This window comes from Macaca mulatta, chromosome 1 (genome assembly GCF_049350105.2).
Source record: "Macaca mulatta isolate MMU2019108-1 chromosome 1, T2T-MMU8v2.0, whole genome shotgun sequence".
In the NCBI taxonomy this organism is placed as follows: Eukaryota; Metazoa; Chordata; class Mammalia; order Primates; family Cercopithecidae; genus Macaca; species Macaca mulatta.
In genome coordinates this window covers 116207982-116233541 of record NC_133406.1, presented here as the reverse complement: position 1 = coordinate 116233541, position 25560 = coordinate 116207982, and the positions used below count along the sequence as shown (strand labels likewise).

The following is a 25560-nucleotide window of genomic DNA, read 5'->3' as shown; positions in this document are numbered from 1 at the left end:
CTGGGCGACAGAGCGAGACTCCATCTTAAAAAAAAAAAAAAAAAAAAAAATGCAGTAGCTTCTTTACCAAGTAAAATGGATTTTTTCAGAATAAATGCAAAATATTTTCCCATATGATGTGGATAAATTTTGTGGTTAAAAGAGATCAAGTCACATTTCTGTAGAAAAAAATTGGTAGAAATCGGCCAGGCACAGTGGCTCACACCTGTAATCACAGCACTTTGGGAGGCCAAGGGGGACGAATCACAAAGTCAAGCGTTCAAGACCATCCTGGCTAACACTGTGAAACCCCGTCTCTACTAAAAATACAAAAAATTAGCCAGGTGTGGTGGCGGGCGCCTGTAGTCCCAGCTACTGAAGAGTCTGAGGCAGGAGAATGGCGTGAACCCGGGAGGCGGAGCTTGCAGTGAGTGGAGATCATGCCACTGCACTGCAGCCTGGGTGACAGCGAGACTCTGTCTCAAAAAGAAAAAAATTGGTAGAAATCATTTTGTTATAGAGATGCTTACACAACTAGCTACAAAGTTAATAACATACTCTGTTTGGAGAAAGTGCAACAAAGCTGGCCAGGTGCAGTGACTCATGCCTGTAATTCCAGCACTTTGGGAGGTCAAGGCAGGCGGATTACCTGAGATCAGAAGTTCAAGACCAGCCTGGCCAATATGGTGGAATCCCGTCTCTACTAAAAATATGAAAACGAGCTGGACATGTTGGCACACGCCTGTAGTCCCAGCTACTCAGCAGGCTGAGGCAGGAGAATCGCTTGAACCTGGAAGGTGGAGGTTGCAGTGAGCTGGGATCAGGCTACTGTACTCCAGCCTGGGTGACTGAGCGAGACTCCATCTCAAAAAGAAAAAGAAAAAAAAGTGTAACAAAGCTATTGGCAAAATTATTTGTCAAATACCACATGGAGTCATGATACAAAACATGAAATGGCAATATCTGCCCTGTACCTGCTACCAGATGTTTAAGAGTAGAAACCACTGATGTACACAATATGAATCAGCTTACAGCATATAGGCAATACATAAGGAGAAATGCCCAAAACTTCCTGTTTGGTTTATCATTAAAAATTCAAGATACAAAAGAAAACGTTTTTCGTTTAGATAAGAATTATTTTGTGAGGTATGAGTAAGTCTGAAAAAGATATCTTGGGATCAAAACTGATGGAGTTACAGGCCAGGCATGGTGGCTCACAGCTGTAATCCCAGCCCTTTGGGAGGCCGAGGCAGGCAGATCACTTGAGCCCAGGAGTTTGAGACCAGCCTGATCAAAGTGGCGAAACCACATCTCTACTAAAAATACAAAAATTAGTCCGGCATGGTGACATATGACTGTAATCCCAGCTACCCGGGAGGCTGAGGCACGAGAATAACTTGAACCTGGGAGGCAGCAGTTGCAGTGAGCTGAGATCATGCCACTGCACTCCACACTGTTCCTACAAAAAAAAATGTCAGTCCACTTTCCCTTTTTTTGTTTGTTTGTTTTTTTAAAGACAGAATCTCACTTTATTGCCCAGGCTGGAGTACAGTGGCATTATGGCTCACTGCAACCTCTGCCTCCCAGGTTCAAGCTATTCTCCTGCCTCTGCATCCTCAGTAGCTGGAATTACAGGTACCTGCCACCACTGCCCAGCTAATTTTTTTGTACTCTTATTAGAAATGAAGTTTCACCATGTTGCCCAGGCTCCTGAGCTCAGACAATGCACCCACCTCGGCCTTCCAAAGTGCTGGGATTACAGGCATGAGCCACTGCGCCTGGCCCACTTTCCATTTTATTCAGAAAACAGTTCATAGCCAAAATATATTTATTCCAGCCAGGCTCAGTAGTGCATGCCTGTAGTCCTAGCTACTCCACAGGCTGAGGAGGGAGGATCACTTGAGCCCAGGAGTTTGAGGCCAACCTGGGAAACATAGCAAGACCTCATTTCTAAAAAATAAAATTTCTCTTGATTTTGATTCGACATTGAACAAATTAGCACAAACCATAAATGTAGTAAAATGTCATCCAGTGAGCACAATCTTTGAGAATAAATAGATAAATTGGCGCTTTCTCCACAGTTAAGTATGGAGGCCAATGGGGTGGGGGGATGCTATCAGTTTTTAATAAGGATTGAAGTAAAAAGCTCTTCTTTATGATATAGATAATACTAACAGAAACCATTTTTATTATTATAAATAGGATTTAAGTAGGATTGCTCAAATGGCTTATCTGAGCAATATTTTTATTAACATGAACATATTACCTTAACTTCTGAATGTCATGGTTTGGAGTTTTGTTTTCATTTTAGAGATAGAGTCTCACTCCTTCACCCAGGCTAGAGTGCAGTGGCACCATCATTGCTCACTGCAACCTCGAACTCCTGGCCTTAAGCCATTCTCCCACCTCAGCCTCCCAAAACACAGGGATTATAGCCATGAGCCACCACACTCAGCCTGTTTTTGCTTTTTAGTTCATGCCTTTTATTAACCCATCTTTTCTTCTGGTTTGTTGAAACATAAGTCAGACAACATTTGCCACAAAAATGTCTTTCAAAGTGGCTGGCCATAAAAACTCCAGCACCACACTCACCTGAAGGGCACTCACAACAAAGGCAACTAGTTTTGCCATTTTTGTCCACCTTGTAATATTTTAGGACAGTTAGCTTAACCTTCTTTCTCTTGTGCTTATTCTTCTTGGGAGTGGTGTAATACTTCCTTGGCACCACCACAAAGTCTCAGCACAATAAGAAGAGTAGACTCCTTTTGAATACTGTCATCAAAGTACATCCATCTTCCAATTGCTTACCAGCGAAGATCACTCTGCTGATGAGTAGGAATTCCTTTCTTATCCTGCCAGGGCTTTACATTTTATATCGTATTAGAGAGTTCAACCAATAAACCCCAACAAATAAGAGAGTGATGACTTCCGCATTACAAAAATGTGCATCTTGGTAGCAGTTCTACTGCAGATGGTGGATCACAAAGCCAACATTTTTAATGTTAAGAACAAAGGGTCAGGATTTTGTAAGAAAACCAGACTATGATGCAAATGCCTTGACTGCCAAGAATATTTCATTTCCCAACACATGATAATTTTCTTTCTTCATCATAGGAAAAAAATGAATGACACATTATTGAACATATTCTAAACCACATCCAAATGTTGCAACCAAATGGGGGTAAATGCTTCCCAGAGCTGAATGTAGCCAATGCAACTGAATACAACTCCTGCTCTCTCTCAAATTGAAGCATTTGACTTTTGAGGCTCTTTGCTCTTCTGCTTAGAATCTGACAAACCACTGAATGCTTTCACTAGAAATTCTCCAATAGATCCTTGTAAGCTCCAACTATTCAGAATTATCTGGTAACCATCAAACACATCTTGCCATATCTGACAAACTCACTGTAAATACAGATTTTCTAATTTTAGTAGAAATAAAAATTAACAGATCAGATCAGGATGCCAGTTAGCAAATTTTAAAAAAATTAAGAAATCAGTTGACTGTGAAGTCTGACCTACATGTTTTTATACACATTCTCAGCTTACCAATATTTAACCATTACTAATACTATTACTATTATTTTTATATTAATTTGTAAATTAATAGAAAATTACAGTTTTTTTCTGTTAAGTCTTTATGGTAAACTGGTTTTTTAATTATTTAGTTTTTTGGTTTTTTTGGTTTTGTTTTGTTTTTGTTTTTGTTTTTTGAGACGGAGTCTCGCTCTGTCGCCCAGGCTGGAGTGCAGTGGCGCGATCTCGGCTCACTGCAAGCTCCGCCTCCTGGGTTTACGCCATTCTCCTGCCTCAGCCTCCTGAGTAGCTGGGACTACAGGCGCCCGCCACCGCGCCCGGCTAATTTTTTGTATTTTTAGTAGAGACGGGGTTTCACCGTGGTCTCGATCTCCTGACCTTGTGATCCGCCCGCCTCGGCCTCCCAAAGTGCTGGGATTACAGGCGTGAGCCACCGCGCCCGGCCAGTTTTTTGGTTTTTAATTATTTAGTTTATTTAGTTTTTGTTTGTTTGTGTTTAAGACCAGTCAAGTGAAGGAACAAAGAAATCTGTAACTGATTGGGATCAATTAGTCGTAAACACCAAGGCACTCAGACCAGCCTCCAAAGTTTTATTAAGTGTCTCTGGGTATGGTTGCCAGATTTAGCAAATAAAAATAAAGGTAAGCCAGTTTGATTTGAATGCTGGATAAACAACAAATAATTTTTTTTTTTTTTTTTTTTTTGGAAATGGAGTTTTGCTCTTGTTGCCCAGACTGGAGTGCAATGGCATGAGCTTGGCTCACCGCAACCTCCGCCTCCCCGATTCAAGCAATTCTCCTGCCTCAGCCACCCGACTAGCTGGGATTACAGGCGCCCGCCACCATGCCTAGCTAATTATTGTATTTTTAGTAGAGACGGGGTTTCACAGATGCTGGTCTCGGACTCCTCACCTCAGGTAATTTCCTCACCTCACCACCACCTTGGCCTGCCAAAGTGCTGGGATTACAGGCGTGAGCCACCACGCCCAGCCTATGAGCACATCTAAGGAATGGAAACGAGATTGCAAGTGGGTGAGAAGTGAGTAGAAACTAAGTAGACACAGCTAGTTAGCACAGATTACTTTTTCTTCTTTTTTTTTTTTTTTTTTTTTTTGAGACGGAGTCTCGCTCTGTCACCCGGGCTGGAGTGCAGTGGCCGGATCTCAGCTCACTGCAAGCTCCGCCTCCCGGGTTCACGCCATTCTCCTGCCTCAGCCTCCCGAGTAGCTGGGACTACAGGCGCCCGCCACCTCACCCGGCTAGCTTTTTGTATTTTTTAGTAGAGACGGGGTTTCACCGTGTTAGCCAGGATGGTCTCGATCTCCTGACCTTGTGATCCGTCCGTCTCAGCCTCCCAAAGTGCTGGGATTACAGGCTTGAGCCACCGCGCCCGGCTAGATTACTTTTTCAAGAAACATGACAATGAAGAGAAAAATAATCAAATGGTAGGCTGTGATAGGGGTTAGGCTAGGGGTGGAAATAATAAAATATGTCTATAGACTGAGCTTGTGGAAAGGAGCAAACTAAAAATGCAAGAAACATCCAGGCGTGATGGCTCATGCCTATAATTCCAGCACTTTGGGAGGCCAAGGTGGGTGAATCACCTGAGATCAGGAGTTCGAGACCAGCCTGGCCAACAGGGCAAAACCTCCTCTCTACTAAAAATATAAAAACTAGCTAGGCGTGGTGTTACACGCCTGTAATCCTGCCTACTCGGGAGGCTGAGGCACGAGAATCACTTGAGCCCGGGAGCTGGAAGTTGCAGTGACCCCAGATTGCGCCACTGCACTCCAGCCTGAGTGACAGAGCAAGAGTCTGTCTCAAAAAATAAAAAATAAATAAATGCAAGAAATACATATGCCTGAGAAAACAAGACTGGTACTAGGGGAAAGAAGGAGACAGGGTTGGGGCAGCATGTGAAAGTGTTCTTAGAAAACCAAGATACCCTTTTTCTAAAAATGTGTAGACATTTTGAAGTGGAGGAAAGGGAACTCATGTGTGATGACTTTGATTCTCAAAGAAAAGTAGCAGGTAAAACTTCTGCTGGGAATAAAAGGTAGAAATGGGGTTGGGTGTAGCTGCACAACTGTAAACAATTGGTTGGGAAGTCAACTAGGTATGAACAAAATGACTGTGAATAATCTGCCACAGGAGTAGAAAAAGGAAACAAAAATGATCACCAATTGCTCTGGGGAACTAAACAAAGTTAGAATGCATAAATTTTCATGAAACTATGGAGCATTGTAATTTCTGTCAATACTCAGGAACCTGAGGAAAGTGAACAGTTTGTCCACAATTGGAGAGATGATGGACTGATCAGTATCTTGAAGATGGAAGATTCTAGAATTACAGAAGAGCCTAGTTTAAACATCTCTGAAAGGGGATGAGACTGATCTGGGAAACAAATGAAGTCAGAAGTTATTGGACTGAGAAGAGAGGTTTAATTCTGGAAACTGATGCTGATAGCAAATTCAAAAATGAGAGCGTTGGGGTTGCAGAGGATAGGCACTGGGAACCATATATATCACAAAAAGTTATTAATATGTAAAAAATGTGTAAAAATGTAACTGTGTACTTATGTTTGTAGATAGATATACATCTTCAAATCAGTAAGTGAAAGATTAATAGCTCAGTCAAAAGGGAAAATGATAGGTAAGGTGAAGATAGGTTTGTATGTATCTATAAAATATGTAACTCAATAGAGATTCAAAACTATAGTAATTAAAGAAATGCAATTTTTTAAAAACTGAGATATTGGGCCAGGCGCGGTGGCTCATACCTGTAATCCCAGCACTTTGGGAGGCCGAGGCAGGTGGATCACCTGAGGTCAGGAGTTCAAGACCAGCCTGACCAACATGGTGAAACCCCATCTCTACTAAAAATACAAAAATTAGCCAGGCATGGTGGTGTGTGCCTGTAATCCCAGCTACTCAGGAGGCTGAGGTAGGAGAATCACTTGAACCCCGGAGGCGGAGTTTGCAGTGAGCCGAGATCGCACCACTGCACAGCCTGGGCGACAGAGCAAGACTCCATCTCAAAAAAACAAAAACAAAAACAAACAAAAACGAAACAAAACAAAAATATATTGTGGGTTTTTTTTGTTTTTTTGTTTTGTTTTGTTTTGTTTTGTTTTTTCTTGAGACACAGTCTCGATTTCTCATTCTGTTACCCAGGCTAGAGTGCAGTGGCACGATCTCAGCTCACCGCAACATCACCCTCCCGGGTTCAAGTGATTCTCCTGCTTCGGCCACCCATGTAGCTGGGATTACAGGCGCAAGCCACCATGTCCGGCTAATTTTTTGTATTTTTAGTAGAGACAGGGTTTCACCATGTTGGTCAGGTTGATCTCGAACTCCTAACCTCAGGCAATCCACCTGCCTCGGCCTCCCCAAGTGCTGGGATGACAGGCGTGAGCCACCATCCCTGGCCTAAAAACTAAGATATTGTTTTTAGCCAATTAGCTCAACAAATATTTCAGAGACTCTGTGTAACTTATACTGGTGAAGCTGTGAAAAAAAAGAAAAGGCACTTTCATGCCTATTTGATGGGAGTGTAAATTACTATAACCTTTTTAGTGTGTAATTTGGTAATATCTATTAAAATTCCAAATGTGCATATCCTGCAACCTATCATTTACATTTTTAATATTTGGAGGAACTTATTCCACAAAAACATTTCCACAAGTGCACAGAGAAATATATATACAAGGCTGTCACTCCAGCCTGAGTAGACAGAGTGAGACTCTATCTCAAAAAAAAAAAAAATATATATATATATATACACACACACACATACACACACACACACACACACACACGGATATTTATTGCAATGTTGCTATAATAAGATATTTGAAACAATACAAAAGCCTACCAATAGAGAAAATGGAGTACTTGAGTACTTAGCAGCCATTAAAAAGAATAAAGCAGATTTTTTTTTTTTTTGAGATGGAGACTGGCTCTGTCGCCCAGGCTGGGGTCCAGTGGCGCGATCTCGGCTCACTGCAACCTCTGCCTCCTGAGTAGCTGGGACCACAAGCGCACACCACCAGACCCGGCCAATTTTTGTATTTTTAGTAGAGACAGAGTTTTGCCATGATGGCCAGGCTGGTCTCTAACTCCCGACCTCAAATGATCCACCTACCTCAGCCTCCGAAAGTGCTGGGATTACTGGCATGAGCCACCATGACTGGGCCAGTTTTGACTTTTTAAATCAAATGTGTCAAGTAAATTCTTCTGAGGAAAGAGGGAAAACATTTTAAAGCATCACTAATCCTATTGACAAGTAGTTCTCAAACTTAAGCATACATCACAATCACCTAGAGAAGCTGGTTAAAACACAAATGCCGCAGGAAGTGGTGGTGCATGCCAATAGTCCCAGCTACTCGGGAGGCTGAGGCAGGAGGATCACTTGAGCCCAGGAGTTTGAGGCTGTAGTGCACTGTGATTCACCTGTGAATAGCCACTGCACTCCAGCCTGGGCAACATAGTGAGATGCCATCTCTTAAATACACACACACACACACACACACACGCACACACACACACACAGGCCAACACCCCCAATGTTTCTTATTCACTAGGACCAGGATAAGGGTCCAAGGATTTGCATTTCTAACAAGTCCCTGGGAGATACTGCTAATTCAGAGACCCATTGCATAGACCAAAAGGCTGGCTACCAATCCATCCTCTACCACTCATATGATCCTACTTAGAAGTTTTTACCTGAGGCCGGGCATGGTGGCTCATACCTGTAATCCCAGCACTTTGGGAGGCTAAGAAGGGCGGAACACAAGGTCAGCAGTTTGAGACCAGCCTGGCCAATATGGTGAAACCCCGTCTATACTAAAAATACAAACATTAGCTGGGCATGGTGGCATGCACTTGTAGTCCCAGCTACTTGGGAGGCTGAGGCAGAAGATCACTTGAACCCGGGAGGCAGAGGTTGCAGTGAGCCAAGATCGCACCACTGCACTCCAGCCTGGGCAACAGAGCGAGATGCTGTCTCAAAAAAAGAAAAAAGAAAGAAAAGAAAAGAAAAGAAAAGAAAAGAAAGAAAGAAAGAAAGAAAGAAAGAAAGAAAGAAAGAAAGAAAAAAGAAAGAAAGAAAGAAAGAAAGAAAAAAGAAAGAAAGAAAGAAAGAAAGAAAGAAAGAAAGAAAGAAAGAAAGAAAGAAAGAAAGAAAGAAAGAAAGAAAGAAAGAAAGAAAGAAATTTTTACCTGAGCTTTTAATGATGGCTGTCCCAGCCCTGGCAGAGTTGTGCAAATAGTCCTCCACTGATCTAGGCTCCAATTTAATCTAGTGGGATCATTTTCTCAGTGTGGGAGTGTCTGAAACTTGATCCTGTTTCAGTTGAACTATTCATGAAGCTTCCGAGTTCAGCTTGGGAGTGGGGAAGAGAGAGAGCTACCAACCACTCTCCTTTTGTGAGAAGAGGTTGACAAAAACAGAGACTGACAAGAGATGTACTTGAGTAGGAGGACACTGCTCTGGCAACAGGTGAATCTAGCCTTGGATATCAGCTCTCAGAAGGTAAGTAACTACCCACATGGCCTTCCTGGTGGAGTTTTCACTGGGATAAATTCCAGCAATTCTTCTGAGTGTAATAACACCTTGCTATGAACTTGGGAAATCATGGGGGAAATGACTGAAGGAAGTAAAGAGTTTTATTATTATTATTATTATTATTATTATTTTTAGAGGCAGGAGGATCTTGCTATGATGCCCAGACTGAACTCAAACTCCTGGGCTCAAGCAACCCTTCTGTCTCAGCCTGAGACCTTTTCCGTTAGAGCCTTTTAGGAAAAGTTAAACTTTTATCCGAGAAGGGATGTCTTGGGCATAGTCTGTTTTTGAGGAAAGTTGGGGGGACCTCTGATTAGTCTTATTAGCCAGAGAGTGTCTTTGATTTTTAAGGATTATAGTAAAAAAGCTGCATTATTGTGTTTCTTCACCATCATCTCTCTCTTTGCACTAAACTTATGGCCAGGAGAGAAAAACTGAGTCTTTTTAGTATTTTGGTCTTCTTCAAGAATGGCAGGGCATTGCAGGTGGGAAGAATGAAGTGATGTGGAAAAGGAGCACAGAGAAAGGAAAAGGTGATGGATCTTTCTGGAACTGAAAGTGGAATTGATGTTGCCAAGGATTTGTAAATGCCATTATTCTGATTCTTACTGTAGTAGGTCCAAATTTAACATAAACCAATAGCTTCACAACACACCTCCTTTCTCCTACTCTAATCCCGAGAAGTGCAGCTTCTCATCTCAAACAAAACAAGAACCTTAAAAGCCACTTAAAAAAATTATAGGACAGATATTCTCTTTGGAAAAACAGATTTTAGCTCTACCATTTTTGAAAGTGTATTTCTCAAGAAAAGCTATTTTGCCTAAGAAGTAAATTTGTTGTGACTTTTCCCCCCATTTTGAAAACATTTTACCTAATTTATTTTATTTTATTTTATTTTTTGAGACAGAGTCTCTGTCACCTAGGCTGGAGTACAGTGGCACAATCTTGGCTCACTGCAACCTCTGCCTCCCAGGTTCAAGCAATTCTCCTGCTTCAGCCTCCCGAGTAGCAGGGACTACAGGCATGCACCACCACACCTGGCTAATTTTTTGTGCTTTTTAGTAGAGACAGGGTTTCACCATGTTGGCCAGGCTGGTCTCAAACTCCCGACCGAAGGTGATCCCCCCCACCTCGGCCTCCCAAAGTACTGGGATTACAGGGGTGAGCCACTGCACCTGGTCCTAATTTTGTATTTTAAATCTTTTATTCTTTCCTTAAAGAAAGACTCCCATGTTGTATAAACTTTAGACCATGCAAAATCTGGATCACTGCATATGAAAATGAGTAAAAAATATACATGGCATACTTAGAAACAAAACATCAACATTTTTCTTTCTAATAAGAATGTATTTTTATTTTATTTTATTTTATTTATTTATTTATTGATACAGGGGTTTGCTTTGTCACCCAGGCTGGAATGCAGTGGTGCGATCATGGCTCACTGCAGCCTTGATCTCCTGGGCTCAACTGATCCTCCCACATCACCCTCCTGAGTAGCTGGGAGGGACTACAGGTGCGTGCCACCACAGCGGGCTAATTTGTTTTTGTTTTTTTGCAGAGATGGGGTCTTGCTATGATGCCCAGACTGGTCTCGAATTCCTGGGCTCAAGCACCTGCCTCAGCTTCTCAAAGTGCTGGGATTATAGGAATGAGTCACGGTGCCTAGCCGATATCACTCTACTTCTGAATTCCAGTCCCACATTTTAGCCTCCTGAGCATATTGTGTCAGTGCATTTAAATTCAGCCTACCCCAGACTGATTTCATCCTAGTACCTTAAAATATCTGCCACTCCTCCGGGCGCAGTGGTTTATGCCTGTAATCCCAGCACTCTGGGAGGCCGAGGCGGGTAGATCATAAGGTCAGGAGATTGAGACCATCCTGGCTAACACAGTGAAACCCCATCTCCACTAAAAAATACAAAAACTTAGCCAGGCATGGCAGCAGGTGCCTGTAGTCCCAGCTACTCAGAAGGCCGAGGCAGGAGAATGGCGTGAACCCGGGAAACAGTGCTTACAATGAGCTGAGATCGCACCACTGCACTTCAGCCTGGGCGACAGAGCAAGACTCTGTCTCAAAAATAATAATAATAATTTAAAAATTAAAAAAAAAAACTCTGCAACTCCTAAAATAACTTCTATGAATGGCAACATTTTTCTTTCAGCTTTCCAAATTCAAGCCCAAGAGTTTTCTTTATCACTTCCTCCTTCTACATGACCATTTAATTTCTAGGTCGTCACAAATTCTCTTTTACAATCTCACATCCATTCTTTCTTTTCTGTTACTCACTATGTTATCCTAACCCTTGTTTCCCCTTGTTGAGACTGCTAAAACTCCTCTTGTTGTTTTCACCCTATAGTGTGTGTTATCTCCAATACTTTTTACGCACTCTTGCCAGTTATCCTCCTGAAGTATGGCATTGATCATTTCCCTGCCTGAATTAAACAAGTATGAATTGTTGTACACACTATGTGCCAGACACTGATAGAGATTTGTATTCAGTCATTCATGTAGGTGTATTAAATACATAAAATATGCCAGCCCTCCCCAGGTACTGAAGCCATGCTATGAATGGGACAGATACCTAGAGCTTACATTCCAGTTAGAATCAATGGGATATACATAGTAAGATATGGCCCCCGCTCCCAAAATGTTTACCTGCTCAAAACCTTCCATTGCTTCCCAATACCTGAAAGAACAAAATTCAAAGTCCTTGCCCTGACTTTCAAGGTTCAGTATGGTCCTGCCTTAAGCAGCAGAAGTATAGTACCTAGATGAATAATCTTGAGTTTGCATGCATCTTGTATTCTGTATCAGGCACCACATTTTAAAAGGAATATAGACACACTAGAAAATCTTCAGTAGAAAAAGGGTAGAGTGGTAGACCACATCCTCTGAGAAACCAATCAAACGTACTTAATAGCTATTTTTAAGTTACTGAAACTCTTGTGTATGGAAAAGATATGTGTTGCCTCATACAGTCCTAAGTTAAAAGTGAAGCTGTACTAAGAAGACAGATTTGGCTCAAGGTAAAAAATTACTGCCTTCCAGAACCTTCTGAAATAGAAAGACTGCCAGGAGATAGTCAGTGCCCAGCCCCTGTCACACAAGGAGCTCAAGCAGGGGCTTTACAGGAATGATTAGAAGGTGGTAAAAGATGACCTTTAAAGTTTCCTTCCAATGTGAGATTTTATTTATGTATGTATGTATTTATTTATTTATTTATTGAGAGGGAATTTCGCTCTTGTTGCACAGGCTGGAGTGCAATGACGCGTTCTTGGCTCACTACAACCTCCACCTCCCGGGTTCAAGCAATTATCCTGCCTCAGCCTCCCAAGTGGCTGACATTATAGGCATGTGCCACCACGCCTGGCTAATTTTGTATTTTTAGTAGAGATGGGGTTTCTCCATGTTGGTTAGGCTGGTCTTGAAGTCCCAAGACCCCAATTGGGTCTTGATCCACCCACCTTGGCACACCAAGTGCTGGGATTACAGGCATGAGCCACCACACCCAGCCCAATGTGAAATTTTATATCCCTCACTTTCATGCATTGTGAGTTCTGCTATGTTAAATTAAACATCATTTTCCAAAAAGCTTCAGTGCTTCCTGTCTCCATCATTATTCCTTTATTTGGAGTGCTCTTTTCTTGTTTCAAGTAGAGCTCAGCCATCACCTCTACAAAGACTTCTGTAACTAATACCACTCCCAACTGAGTTTATTAATCGATGAAGGTCGTACTGTTCATACCCTACACCCAAGAGAAGCAGCATGTTCCTTCTGACATTGAGTTTCCACATTGACAAACATTTCCTACAGGAAATGAATGTTCGCCCTGTAGAAACTCATACTGATAGAAGAATATTAGGTTAATTGTTGCCTCACGTACCCTACATATTCCTGCCTATCTGATATTTCTTTTCTTTCTTTCTTTCTTTCTTTCTTTTTTTTTTTTTAAGACAGTCTCACTCTGTTGCCCAGGCTGGAGTACAGTGGCACAATCTCAGCTCACTGTAGCCTCTGCCTCTCAGGTTCATGCCATTCTCCTGCCTCAGCCTCCCAAGTAGCTGGGATTACAGGCGCCCGCCACCACGCCTGGCTAATTTTTTGTATTTTTAGTAGAGATGGGGTTTCACAATGTTAGCCAGGATGGTCTTGATCTCCTGACCTCGTGATCTGCCCGCCTCAGCCTCCCAAAGTGCTGGGATTACAGGCGTGAGCCACTGCACCCGGCCCTATCTGATATTTCTAACACAAACATCTAATGATGTAATTTTCATGTTTACAAGCTTTCCAATGGCTCCCCACTGATTACAAAGTTGAGTCCTGAGTGTTTAATATGCAACACAAGGTCCCTTGTGAGCTGCCTTGGCTACCAATCCTATCTATTCAGTAAAATAAATCTCAAAGGCTTACTGAACAATAGCTGTTTCTCAAACGTACTATATTGTCCTCCCTTAAACCTTCATGTCTTTACTTGGAATATCTTCTTTCCTTCTTCCCTTTCCCGCTTTTAGCTGCCAGGTAAACTCATTCTTAGCCCTCAATTCAATTCATGTGTTGGCCTCTTCAATAAAGCCTCCCTTGATTCTTCCCTTTGGGCTCCTTTCCCACTTTACTCAGCAAATTGCTTTGGAATTATTTGCTTTCAGGAAGGACATATTTTTTTATTTTTCTCTTTAACTTTATAAGATTCAGACAGTTTACTTAGTATAAAATTATACTAGAAATTTGTGATAAGGAGAATAAATGAAAGGAAATCAAAGATGGATGTCTCTTGAAATGCACTAATTGAGAAAAGGTGGAGAATAAATAAAATATTCCGGCTGAAGAGGTCTAGTGAGATCTGCAAGTGCCAGGGTAAAATAAGATGTCTTTTTTGGAAGAATGTAATGATGAATAATGAGAAAATATGTGCCTGAAGTTATAAAGATATGCCATATTTTCATCCAAAGGTTTTTAAGTTTGCCTTTTACATATAACTAAATGCAATTTTAAAAATAAATATCCTATTTTCCAGTATCACTTATTGAATAGTTCATGCTTTTCCTGTGACCAACAATACCCACTGTGTTATAATTCAAGTTTCTGTAAATGTGTGATTTGTCTCTGGGCTCTCGAGGGGTATCTATGCCTACATGCCTACCCCGTTGTCATAAACCCTATAGCCTTATAATAAACCTTGATAGCTGATAAGGAAAATCTCTCTACCCTATTCTTTTTCCTCAGAATGTCTTTTTTTTTTTTTTTTTTTTTTTTTTTTTTTATTGAGACAGGGTCTCACTTTATCATCCAGCCTGGATTGCAGTGGTATGAAATGAACTCGGCTCACTGCAGCCTCAACCTCCCTGGCTTAAGAGATCCTCCCACCTCAGCCTCCCAAGTAGCTGGGACTACAGGTGCCCACCACCAGACCCAGCTAAATTTTGTATTTTTTGTACAGATGGGGTTTTAACATGTTGCTTAGGATGGTCTTGAACTCCTGACCTCAGGAGATCTGCCAGCCTCAACTTCCCAAAGTGCTAGGACTACAGGCGTGAGCCACCATGCCCAGCTTCTATCTTCTCTATTCTTGAGCCTTTGAGTTCCTACATATGTTTAAGAAAATTGATTTGTGGCCGGGCGCGGTGGCTCACGCCTGTAATCCTAGCACTTTGGGAGGCCGAGGCGGGCGGATCACAAGGTCAGGAGATCGAGACCACGGTGAAACCCCGTCTCTACTAAAAATACAAAAAATTAGCCGGGCGCGGTTGTGGGCGCCTGTAGTCCCAGCTACTCGGGAGGCTGAGGCAGGAGAATGGCGTGAACCCGGGAGGCGGAGCTTGCAGTGAGCCGAGATCGCGCCACTGCACTCCAGCCTGGGCTGGGCGACAGAGCGAGACTCCGTCTCAAAAAAAAAAAAAAAAAAGAAAAAAAAAAGAAAATTGATTTGTCAATTTTCTCAAAAAATCCTGATGGGATTTTGGTGGAGTTGAATTGTATCCTTAGACCAATCTGGGGAGAACTAACTTCTATGCTGAATCCACAAACATGGTATATCCGTTCATTTACTTAAGCGTTCTTTAATGACTATCAGTAAAGTTTGGTAATTATTTCCAAACTGGTCCTATTCAACTTTTGTTAGACTTATTTGTAAATATCTTACGTATTTTTAATGCCATTGTAAATGATGCTTTTAAAAAAATTACATTTTCTTGTGTGTTGCTGGTATTTAGAAATATAATTGACTTATGTATCTTATCCAGCCACCTTGCTAAGCTCTAATTGTCTCATATTTTTCTTTAGACTCATCTGCGGGCAATGACGTCTGTGAATAGCAAACTTTTGTTTTCTTCTTTTTTTTCATCTTATCTTACTGCATTGGCTGGGACTTCCAGAATTATGTTACATAAAAGTTAATATAGTGAACATTTTTGTCTGGTTCCTGATTTTAAAAGGAAAATCTTTCAACTGTTGACCATTAAGTAGTAGGTTTGCTATACTTTTTTTTGTTGTTTGGACCGGGTGTCACTCTGTCACCCAGGCTGGAAGACAGTGATGCTATCATGGTTTACTATAGCCTTGACCTCTGGGATTCAAGTGATCATCCGACTTCAGCCTCCTGAGAAACTGGAAGTACAGACATGCACCATCTTGCCTGGCTAATTTTTAAATTTTTTTAGACAGAGGGGTCTCACTATGTTGCCCCGGCTGGTCTCAAACTCCTAGCCTCAAGCAATCCTGCTGCCTCAGCCTCCCAAAATGCTGGGATTACAGGTATGAGCCACCATACCCAGTCTACACATTTTTTTATGGATAACCCCACTTATGCCTAGTGTTCCATTATTGGAACCCTATGCATGTGGGAGTTGTTTATGTCCTACTGCTCAAGGTTATCACCAAAGTCTGATTGCAAAAATTCAAAAAATTGCACCCTCAGGCATAAATGGGTTAAAGGAGCTCCTTTCTATCCCTATTTTGCTAAGAATATTAACATAGGTGTTTTATATTAGTATCTTTTTTTTTCTTTTTTTTTTAAATACAGATGGGGTCTCACTATGTTGCTCAGGCTGGTCTCAAACTCCTGGACTCAGGCAATCCTCCTGCCTTGGCTAGTATTTTTTTTTTTTTTTTTGAGATGGAGTCTCACTCTGTCGCCCAGGCTGGAGTGCAGTGGGGCAATCTCGGCTCACTGCAAGCTCCACCTCCTGGGTTCACGCCATTCTCCTGCCTCAGCCTCCCAAGTAGCTGGGACTATAGGCCACCACACCCGGCTAATTTTTTGTATTTTTAGTAGAGACGGAGTTTCACCGTGTTAGCCAGGATGGTCTCGATCTCCTGACCTCGTGATCTGCCCACCTCGGCCTCCCAAAGTGCTGGGATTACAGGTGTGAGCCACCACACCCGGCCGGCTAGTATTAAGTTTTATCAAATGCTTTTTCTGTAATCATTGAGGTAATTTTTTCATTTAATCTATATACTAAATGTCACTTACAGGTTTTCACATGTAAACTACCCTTGCATTTCTGGAAAAAACTCAGCTTGGTATTTGTGTCAATCAGGATTTATTTGCAGGGAATAGAAACTTTCTAGTTATTTAAAACAGAAGTAGGATTCTTAGTTACACATGACCAAAAAGCCCAGCTCAAATGGGATTAAAGACTACAATGGAAAAATACGAATTTGCTAACTATAGGGCACAAGGTTCTATAGATGTTCAATAAATCAAGCTTGTTAATTGTATTATTCAAATATTCTATATCTTCACTGATTTTTGCCTAGTCAACCTATTAATACTTGAGAAGAGTACGTGTTCTGTCTACCATAATGGTGGTTTATATCTATTTCTCTCTAGAGTTCTATTGCTTTCTTATTTATCTTGAGACTGTTTTATTTATTTTATTTAGTGGATACAAGTACAGATTTCTCACACGCATATATCAATGTGGTAAAGTCTGGACTTTCAGTGTACCCAAGAAGGTACATATAATTTAGAACTGTTATATCTTCCTAGTGAATTGAACCCTTGATCATTACTTACTAATCCTCTCTATCCTTAATAATGCTTTTTGTGGCCGGGCACAGTGGTTCATGCTTGTAATCCCAGCACTTTGGGAGGCCAAGGCAGGTGGATCACCTGAGATCAGGAGTTTGAGACCAGCCTGGCCAACATGGTGAAATCCCGTCTCTACTAAAAATAAAAAATTAGTGGGTGTGGTGGCGCACGCCTGTAGTCCCAGCTACTCAGGAGGCTGAGGCAGGAGGATTGCTTGAACCCAGGAGGAGGAGGTTGTAGTGAGCCGAGATCACGCCACTGCACCCCAGCCTGGGAAACAGAGTGAGACTCCGTCCCCCCACAAAAAAGACATAAATATACAATGCTTTTTGTATTTGGTTCTATTTTGTCTGATATTAATATAGCTCCTCAATTTTATTTTGGCTAGTCTTTACCAAATATGCCTTTTTCTATCCCTTTTATTCTCAACCTTTCCATGTCTTTAAATTTTAGGTGAATTTTAAAAAAATAGTCTATAGCTAGATTGGGGCCAAGACCAAAGAATGGAGGTTTGTCATTTTTTGTCTGCCCAACATTCAACTACCCTTCCTGTTTGGAGAAATTTTTTTTTTCTTTTTTTTTTCTTTTTCCTTTTTTTTCTTTTGTGTGATGAAGTCTCTCTGTTGCCTAGACTGGAGTGCAGAGACGCGATCTCAGCTCACTGCAACTTCCACCTCTCAGGTTCAAGTTATCTTCCCACCTCAACATCCCAAGTATCTGGGATTACAGGTGCGCACCACTACGCCCAGCTAATTTTTTGTATTTTTTGTAGACGTGGGCTTTCGCTATGTTAACTAAGCTGGTCTTGAACTCCTGACCTCAAGTGATCCACCTGACTCGACCTCCCAAAGTGTTGGGATTACAGGCATGAACCACTGCACCTGGCCATGAAGAAATCTTTCTTTATATGAATCTGTGAGAAACAATTCCCGCTGCAGAGGCCTAGAGAAATCAAATATTCCCTCTTCCACCCTCTGGCAGCCAAGGTGTTAGTGCATGACTCAGCCTTGACCAGTCAGATGCTCTAGCCAGAGATTGGAATATTGAGTGACACAAAGATGACACAATTTATAATTCAGCCATGCCAGAGGCAGCAGTTTCCAATGACAGTAGCAGCAGTGCTCGGCAACAGCAGTGTCCGGTGGTGGCAATATCTAACACCAGCGTTGCCCTAATCAGACTTTTCCTGTGCTCTCCCTGGCTATGGTTCCTGATGGCTGGCTTCTCTTGATTTCTGCCTGTTTATAAGACTAGTTCTCTTTCTGAGAGCTATCTGACCTCTTTACAATAAATATATTTTCTATTTAAGGGAGAATCCATTCCTGTTGCTTGCAAACAAGAATCCTCAACTGATATAAAAGTGTTCTTTTTTCCTCCGGAAAGGTGTAGTAGAGATGATAGGTAGGGGGAATATGTGAGGTTTGAATTTGCTGAAGCCATTCTTGATACCGTAAAGGAAGCCAAACTGGGGATTAAATCAACGTAGAAGAAAGGCAGGGTTAAGAAAAGCCATAGACACATAAAGGCAGAACCCTGATACTCTGAATCTCTGGATTCAGTCATAGCTAAAGGTAGCCTCACTCTAGACTTTTTGGTCATATGAGTCAATAAATTCTATTTTATTTTTAAATCTCATGTGAGTGGGCTTTTCTGTCACTTGCAACCAAAAGTATCCTACCTGATACCTTTCTGTTCTGCCTGTGAAAAGGAATCCCTCACTTAATTCTGCAATAGGCTTTCAGCTGCTATTCTACTTATCTTCTTTCTTTCCTAGTTGAACTTCTCATAAATGATTTAAAATCTTAGTGTCTTCATTTCCTCACTGTCCTTTGCTGCTTTATCCACTAAAATCTGGATTCATTTTTCACTATTCTGCTGACACTATTTCCTTTTAGATCACCAGTAGTCTTCTGTCTTAATTCAATGCCAACACCATATCTCAAAGTCATTCATTCATTCAACAAACAGTTTTACATACCCACTTTAGAAACATATAGTGCTACATTCATTCATTGAACAAATATTTATTGAACATCTAATATATCCCAGACTTTTAGGATAAACAAATTCTATATGATCCCTACTCTCATAAAGGATTACAATTTTAGGCCGGGCGCGGTGGCTCAAGCCTGTAATCCCAGCACTTTGGGAGGCCGAGACGGGTGGATCACAAGGTCAGGAGATCGAGACCATCCTGGCTAACCCGGTGAAACCCCGTCTCTACTAAAAAATACAAAAAACTAGCCAGGCGAGGTGGCGGGCGCCTGTAGTCCCAGCTACTCGGGAGGCTGAGGCAGGAGAATGGCGTGAACCCGGGAGGCGGAGCTTGCAGTGAGCTGAGATCCGGCCACTGCACTCCAGCCTGGGTGACAGAGCGAGACCCCGTCTCAAAAAAAAAAAAAAAAAAAAAAAAAAGGATTACAATTTTATCAGCCAGTACAGACTAAAGTAATATAATAAATTATAGTGATTATTACTGAAAGATCTCCCTAGAAAATTAATATTTAAGCAAAGCCTAGAAGTTGAATATAGAGGGAAGAGAATAACACAAAGAGAATGTTAAGGGAAAAGGCTTGAAGGCAAAGGGGAAGGGAGGGGCATGCAAAATTCATGGAACTATGAGAAGCCCACCATTGCCAAGTCAGAAAGTACAAGGGATAGAGAGGTAAGAAATAAGGTTAGAATAAATTGTCAAGAGCCCCCATTAAGACAGTGGGAAGCTGAAAAAGGATTTTGATCAGATCACTGATTAATTTGCAGTTATTAAAGATCTCTTTGCGGTTTGGAGGGGAATAAGAGTGTTTTCAGGAAATCAGAGTGTATTTACAGGAGTCTGGCATTTGATGGCCTGGAGTACAGAGGTGGCTGGAAAGAAACAGAGAAGAAAATTTACGTGAGAAATATTTTGGAAATAAGCCCAAAAGAATTTTTTTTTTTTTTTTTTGAGACAGGGTCTCACTGTCGCCCAGGCTGGAGTGCAGTGGCACAATATTGGCTCACTGCAACCTCTGCTTCCCAGGCTCAAGTGATTCTCCAGCCTCAGTCTCCCAAGTAGCTGCGTCTTTAGGCATGAGCCACCACACCAGCTAACTTTTGTATGTTTTGTAGAAATGGGCTTTCTCCATGTTGCCTAAGCTGGTCTTGAACTCCTAAGCTCAAGCGATCCACCTGCCTTGGCCTCCCAAGTGCTGGGATTACAGGCATGAGCCATCACAGGCCAGCCTCCAAAAGGATATTAATAGATACAGGGAGTAAGAAATTGCTGCAATTTTGAATGCAAAAATGCATATGACCTTGTTCTGAAAGAGCACTGTAGAAAGGACAAGATACATAAACAATGTGATATATCTATAAATAATATACATATACCCAAAGGGTGGTACAAATATTTACCAATATTTCCATATTTTTTAGCCATTGGGAGGAACTCTGGACCACTTTTCTCTCATCCTAGGTCTTAGGACCACTTCCTTGCAATTCTCTGGCAAGGTACAACTCCGTACCATAATAACCACAACTCGTGATATTGTTTCACAGAGCAGTTTAGCTCTGCATCATCCCAATTAACTTTTTACCAAACAAGATTTTAGCTTTGCTTGTGTGTAACCAAAACAGCCATTAAACCACTTTTCAAAACAAATCTATTGGCTTTTTTCTATTTACGAGATGGGGTCTTGCTTTGTTGCCCAGGCTAGCCTCAAACTCCTGGGCTCAAGCAATCCTCCCAAGTAGCTGGCACTGTAGATGTGGGGTGTTTTTTTTTTCTCTCTCTCTCTTTCTAGGACGATGTTCAGGGCACTTTCTCTCATGATATGCTTTTCATAGGTTTCTCAGAAATTCCCCCATTAAGGTTATCTATCCGCAGATAACTCAGAGTCAATGTCCTTCTTCTGATTGGTCTTTACAATGCTGAGTCTAATATATTTACCTCTAGCCACATTCTGTTAAAGTAACTTCATCCTAGCAGGAAGCCCTCTTGGGTGGAATCTTTTTTTATATGACCCCAGTCTGGACCCTATCTGTGGAGTCCATATCTGGCCCTCAAGATATAAAAAATCCCCCTTGTTGGCCGGGCATGGTGGCTCACACTTGTAATCCCAGCACTTTGGGAGGTCAAGGCAGGCGGATCACAAGGTCAAGAGATCAAGACCATCCTAGCCAACATGACAAAACCCCATCTCTACTAAAAATACAAAAATTAGCTAGGTGTGGTGGTGCCTACCTGTAGTCCCAGCTACTCAGGAGACTGAGGCAGAAGAATTGCTTGAACCCAGGAGGCAAAGGTTGTAGTGAGCCGAGATCGTGCCACTGCACTTCAGCCTGGCCACAGAGCAAGACTCCGTCTCAAAAAATAAAAAGAGGAGGAGGAAGCCGGGCGTGGTGGCTCACGCCTGTAATTCCAGCACTTTGGGAGGCTGAGGTGGGCGGATCACAAGGTCAGGAGATCGAGACCATCCGGGCTAACACGGTAAAACGCTGTCTCTACTAAAACTACAAAAAATTAGCCGGGTGTGGTGGCAGACGCCTGTAGTCCCAGCTACTTGGGAGACTGAGGCAGAATGGCATGAACCCGGGAGGTGGAACTTGCAGTGAGCCAAGATCACGCCACTGCACTCCAGCCTGGGCGACAGAGCAAAACTCCATCTCAAAAAAAATAATAAATAAATAAATAATAATAAACTCCAAAAAGTCTAAGCATGGTGACTCATGCCTGTAATCCCAGTGCTTTGGGAGGGCTGGGTGAGAGGCTCACTTGAGGCCAGAGCTTCAGTCTGGGTAACACAGCAAGACCCCCATTTCTACACTTTTTTTTTTTTTTTTTTTTGAGACGGAGTCTCATGCTGTTGCCCAGGCTGGAGTGCAGTGGCGCGATCTCGGCTCAGTGCAAGCTCCGCCTCCTGGGTTCACGCCATTCTCCTGCCTCAGCCTCCTGAGTAGCTAGGACTACAGGCGCCCGCCACCGCGCCCGCCTAATTTTTTGTATTTTCAGTAGAGACGGGGTTTCACTGTGGTCTCGATCTCCTGACCTTGTGATCCGCCCGCCTCGGCCTCCCAAAGTGCTGGGATTACAGGCTTGAGCCACCGCGCCCGGCCTATCTCTACACATTTAAAAAAAAATTTTAGCCAGGCATATTGGCATGTGACTGTAGTCCTAGCTACTTGGGAAGCCGAAGCAAGAGGATCATTTGCGCCCAGGAGTTCAAGGCTGCAGTGAGGCATAATAGCATTACTACACTCCAGCCTGGGTAACACAGTGAGACTCTATCTCTATTAAAAAAATTTTTTTTAATTAAAAAATTCCAAATAGGTCAGGGATCTAAATGGAAAATAATGAAACCATACAAATAATAAAAAAAGAACATGGGTGCATTCTATAGACTGAATATGGAGAAAATTTTTCTAATAACGACTCCAAATTCAGAGGTAATAAAAGAAAAAAATAAATTTCATTATGTTAAATAAAAATTTTTTGCATGGCAAAAATATGCACCACAAACAAAAAGAAAACACGGCCTCACGCAGTGGCTCACGCATGTAATCCCAACACTTTGGGAGGCCAGGGTGGGCAGATTACTTGAGGTCAGGAGTTTGAGACCAGCCTGACCAACATGGTGAAACCTGTCTCTACCAAAAATACAAAACACTAGCCAGGCGTGATGGTGAGAGGTGAAGCCAGCTGTACTTCCTGGGTGGAGTGGGGACTTGGAGAACTTTTCTGTCTAGCTAAAGGATTGTAAATGCACCAATCAGTGCTCTGTGTCTAGCTAAAGGTTTGTAAATGCACCAATCAGCACTCTGTAAAAATGGACCAATCAGCGCTCTGTGTCTAGTTAAAGGTTTAAAAACTCACCAATCAGCACTCTGTAAAAACGGACCAATCAGCACTCTGTAAAATGGACCAATCGGCAGGACAAATAAGGCAATAAAAGCTGGCCACCTCAGCCAGCAGCAGCAATCCACTCGGGTTCCTTTCCATGCTGTGGAAGCATTCTTCTTTTGCTCTTTACCCTAAGTTTTGCTGCTGCTCGCTCTCAGGGTCTGCACTACCTTTATCAGGTGTAACGCTCACGGCAAAGGTCTGCGGCTTCGATCCTGAAGTCAGTGAGACCATGAACCCACCGGGAGGAACAAACAACTCCGGACACGCCCTGTTTAAGAGATGTAACACTCACTGTGAAGGTCTGTGGCTTCACTCCTGAAATCAAGTGAGACTACCAGCCCACTGGAAGGAAGAAACTCTGGACTCATCTGAACATTGGAAGGAACGAACTCCAGACACACCATCTTTGAGAACTGTAACACTCCCCGTGAGGGTCTGTGGCTTCAGTCTTGAAGTCAGCGAGACCAAGAACACACCAGAAGGAACCAATTCTGGACACAATGGTAGGCACCTGTAATCCCAGCTACTTGGGATGCTGTGGCTGGAGAATCACTTGAACCCGGGAGGTGGAGGTTACAGTGAGCTGAGATTGCTCCACTGCATTCCAGCCTGGGCAACAGCAAGACTTTCTCAAAAAAAAAAACCCTGACGAATTGTGAGAAAATATTTGCATTATATATGAAGGAGTAATATCCCTAGTGTGTAAACAATATTTAAAAATTGAGGGGAGGAGCAGACCAAAAATTCAATAGAAAAAGAGACAAAATACATGAACAATTTACATAAAATATATAACTGTTAAGAAAACAATTCCAGGTGGGGCATGGTGGCTCACGCCTGTAATCCAAGGTGGGAGGATCACTTAAGTCCAGGAGTTAGAGACCAGCCTGGGCAAAATGGTGAGCTCTTGTCTCTACATAAAAACAAATTAGTTGGGCATGGTGGCATGCACCTGTAGTCTCAGCTGCTTGGGAGGCTGAGGCAGGAGGATCCCTCAAGCCCAGGAGGTTGAGGCTGCAGTGAGCCATGATCATGCCGCTGCACTCCAGCCTGGGTGACAGAGTAAGGCCCTGTCTCAGAAAAACACACAACGAAAACAATCCCATTTAAGATAACAAAAGAATAAAATATGAATACATTTAACAAAAGCAATGCAAAATGTATTCTCTGAAAGTTACGAAACACTGTTGAAAAAAATTGAAAAGACCTAAGCAAATGGAAAGATCCCATGCTCACGGATCAGAAGACTTAATATTGTTAAGATGTTAATACTCTCCAAATTGCTCTACAGATTCGACACAATCTGTATCAGAATCCCATCTGATTTGTTTATAAAAACTGACAAGCCAATTCTGAAATTCATGCGGAAACTCGGGGACCCTGAATAACCACTTTTGAAAATGAAGAAAGGTGGGGTGCTCAGATGTCCTGATTTCAAAACTTACTACAAAGCTACAGTAACCAAGACAGGGTGATGTTGGCGTAAGGATAGATATACAGATAAACAGACTAGAATTGAGAGTTTAGAAATGTATCTATGACCAAGCGATTTTCAACTAGGGTGTCAAGAACATTCAGTGGGGCTGGGCGCAGTGGCTCATGCCTGTAATCCCAGCACTTCGGGAGGCCAAGGTGGGCAGATCATGAGGTCAGGAGATCAAGACCATGCTGGCTAATACGGTGAAACCGTGTCTGTACTTAAAATACAAAAACACTTAGCTGGGCATGATGGAGGGCACCTGTAGTCCCAGCTACTTAGGAGGCTGAGGCAGGAGAATGGTGTGAACCTGGGAGGTGGAGCTTTCAGTGAGCCAAGATTGAGTCACTGCAGTCCAGCCTGGGCGACAGAATGAGACTCCATCTAAAATAAAAATAAAAATAAAAATAAAAAATTAAATGGGGAAATAATAGTCTTTTCAATAAATAATGCTAGAGGCCAAGTGCGATGGCTCACGCCTGTAATCCCAGCACTTTGGGAGGCCGAGATGGGCAGATCATGAGGTCAGGAGATGGAGACCATCCTGGCTAACACAATGAAACCCCGTCTCTACTGAAAATACAAAAAATTAGCTGGGCGTGGTGGTGGGTGCCTGTAGTCCCAGCTACTCGGGAGGCTGAGGCAGGAGAATGGCATGAACCTGGGAGGCTGAGTGTGAAGTGAGTCAAGATCACACCACTGCACTCCAGCCTGGGCAACAGAGCGAGACTCTGTATCACAATAAATAAATACATACATACGTACATACATACATACATACATAAGAAATAAAGCTAGGAAAGCTGGATATCTGCATACAAAAAAAAAAAAATGAAGTTGGACCCTTACCTCATACTATACACAAAAATTAACTTGAAATGGAATGAAGACCTAAATTTAAGAGACAAAGCTATTCAACACAAAACTCCTAGAAGAAAACATAGGGGTAAAACATTATTACCTTGGATTTGGCAGTGGATTCTTAGAGGTGACACGAAAAGCACAAGCAACCAAAGGAAAAATAGACAAATACTTTTGTGCTTCAAAGGACACTATCAAGAAAGTAAAAAGACCGCCCACAGAGTGGGAGG

General features: G+C 42.2%; 1 protein-coding gene across 1 annotated transcript in view; it reads left to right on the top strand.

The window, feature by feature from the left end:
• Positions 1–8916: 8916 nt before the first annotated feature.
• CTXND2 (cortexin domain containing 2) overlaps positions 8917–25560 on the top strand; it is a 30091-nt gene continuing 13447 nt past the window's right edge. The window contains exon 1 of the mRNA XM_077948012.1: positions 8917–9047. The gene's annotated coding sequence lies outside the window, so the exon portion shown is untranslated. The remainder of the gene's footprint in view (positions 9048–25560) is intronic.